Source organism: Octodon degus, unplaced genomic scaffold (assembly GCF_000260255.1).
Source record: "Octodon degus isolate 3935 unplaced genomic scaffold, OctDeg1.0 scaffold00056, whole genome shotgun sequence".
Taxonomy (NCBI): Eukaryota; Metazoa; Chordata; class Mammalia; order Rodentia; family Octodontidae; genus Octodon; species Octodon degus.
This window is the reverse complement of record NW_004524632.1, coordinates 4,654,208-4,657,077: the sequence shown is the minus strand read 5'-3', so window position 1 is coordinate 4,657,077 and position 2,870 is coordinate 4,654,208.

Genomic DNA, 2,870 nt, shown 5'->3' with positions numbered 1-2,870 from the left:
GGTCTCCCTATACAGCTTGGACTCCTAGTGATCCTCCTGTCTCAGCCTCCCCAGTGCTGGGATCACAGGTGTGTGCCACCATGTCCAGGGTTCCAGGGGCCAGCACAGCATGCGGTACTGGGGATAGAACTCAGGTCTTTGTGCTTGCCAGGTAGGTGCTTAGACTTTTGAGCTATCTTCCCAGCCTTTTTTTTTTTTGAGAGTCTTTACTGAGTCCAGAGAGGAAAGAAGCACTGTTATATGGGAAAGAGCTAAGGGGTCACAATAGCCCCGTCTGTAATCATGTGTTGTCCAGATCCTTACTAGGATTTATGTTCCTTGAAGTAGGCAGGGTGGCAGGTTCACTCTTCCATTCTCCATGCTTAGAGGAGCGCAGAGCCTAAGTAAATACTTAAGTCAACTGGTAGGAGACAAACTTTACTGTCCATGAACAGTCTGTGAAGCAAGGGCATCAGCAGTTGCATAATGCTGACCACATGAAAGGCACCGCTGCGGAAAACAGCCCGCTGAATGCACCAAGCCACGAGGCCTCTGTGCCCACCAAGACCACTGTACACAGATTTTCCCACTGGAGGACGGGATTTTATGTGCACGCATATTTCACAAAAAGATAGAACAACCATGAGAATGACTAGTGCATTAGGGGGACGTTTTAGCAGCTATTCTATGTTTCTGGGAAATTATCTACAGTGACTAGAGAACTGGACACAAATCTGAATTAATTTGGCCAAAAAGCACAAGGACACTGCGTGATTCTGGGAGAACTCTTGGGGACATGTTTACTAAAACAATTCTGAACACAGTAGATGCTATGAAGGAAATAAAAAGCTGAACATGTGATAAATACGTGGAGGCTGAGTTTCTTCTGTACTTGAATCAAGGAGGAAGCGGCCGGAGGGACATTTTGTGGTCTGAAGAGGCAGCTGCTCGCCTCCCTGTCGCCACACAGATTTAGGAAGGAAGTGAGCATTATTAAACTATATTTCTATTTTTCGTTCGTAATTTTATTTATTATTTTTATTTAAATTTTACAGGCATAGGGCCAGTCAAATAGCGGATTAAAGCTCCTGGGGTTTGATCCCCAGGCCTGCCGTTCACGCAGCAGCGCTTGCCTGTAATCCCAGTTCTTGGCAGGCTGTAAACAGGATAATCACTACAAGTCTGAACTACTAGTGAGACCCTGAATGCCTTATAGACCCTTCCCTAGAAATTAAAAAAAAAAAAGAAAAAAAAATTACAGGCATGATTTTATACTTATTAAATTCAGTAGCAGAAATTTATTGCCTTTGCCTAGCTATTATTCTTATTTATTTTATCACACGAGTATTCCTAAAGATAATGGTGTTTAATAGGGGAGGCTATTATGAAGTAATCTGCCCCCAGTGTCAGATACACTGAGCACACTCTGCATCAGAGGCAAGACGGCGTCTCCCCAACTTCCAAGAAGAGGATAAGAAGGAGAAAAGAGTTCTGCGATGAGAGATGAGGTGGGCAGTCGGGTGGGCCTCAGGGAGGTGAGCCTAACTCTATCCAGTTCCAAAACTTGACCTCCCCAAGGCAATCGTGACTGTCTGGAGGCCGATGGTCAGTGGCTAGTGTTACAGTATTTGCAAAGATGATGAAGCTATGCCGCTCATTTTCTACAGGAGTAACACAAAGAAAAAAAAATTAGTAAGTGAATAAGAGAGTGACTGGAGAGTTGCTGCTAATTTTCTTGCAGTTTTTTAGCAAGGTCACCATTGGGGCCTTTCTGCCTCCGGAGGGAAATCCATCAGGTGGAGACTCTGACCACTCAGGAACTGTCCTCCTTGTCCCCTACGTACATGAAGGGGGACCAGGGGCAACAGGAGGGGCAGCCCAGAGCCTTCCTTCAGGTGGGAGTCTGGAGGGACCAGAGTCGCGCTGTCACAGCCACGGCCTCCATGCGGCAGGGGGAGCTGCGCAGAGCAGGCCTTTCGCAGCTGCCGCCCGTTAATAAAGACCTAATCCTGCTGATGGCTGAGATCTTTTTGCGAGCTGAGGAATGTCTCAAGAGCAACAGGAGTCTCCCCCAGCACAGGATACACTTTTCCTCCCAAATATAACTGAAACATGTAAGTGACTCTTAGGGAAATGACTTAGTGCTCACTCGATGAGCAACTTTTATTTCACACCAGCTATAAAATGTCCTGAAGCAATTTTACAAATTGCCTTTATTGTTTTCATATCGAAGGCGCAGGGCCCTTCAGAATACAGACGCTGCCAGATTTGCCATTCTGCCCCGATGACAGGCAGCACGCTGGGTCTCTGGAAGAATCATTCCTTGCTCGGATGTCTTCTCTTTTTCTTCATTCTTACTGTCAGTGCCAGCAGCCGACTCTTTCGGGAGCTGCTCTGAGCAGAGAAGCACAACCTCAGTCACTTTACAGAAAGGTGGGTCTTGCAGAAAGAGCCTGCCTGAGACATGCTGAATGCAGATTTGAGAATGTGGTTAGCTTCGTGCACTTGCAGACATGGTCGGTTGGCTCCAGCCACCGATCCCCACAAAATACAGGATTGAAATGTGTGTCTCAAAGAAACTGTGACCCTTGGTGCCATCCAGGCATGGTCAAAGCTGACTTCTGCATCCAAAAGCCTTGTAGTTGACTCATCCTCTGCACCTAAAAATTGTACAGTGAAAGGCCACAGAGACAGAGGATAACTAATAAGCATATTTTTTCCCCAGAGAGGTCTGAAATATAAACAAAAGGATCCTTTGTTTTACCATCCTCACCAGCTTGGTGGACTGGATAGAAAATGAGCCCAGGATAGGAATCCTGTGCATACACTCACTTATTTGCTGTGTTGACCGACTGACCTGCATGATGTCCCTTCTTGAGGGCACAGGGATT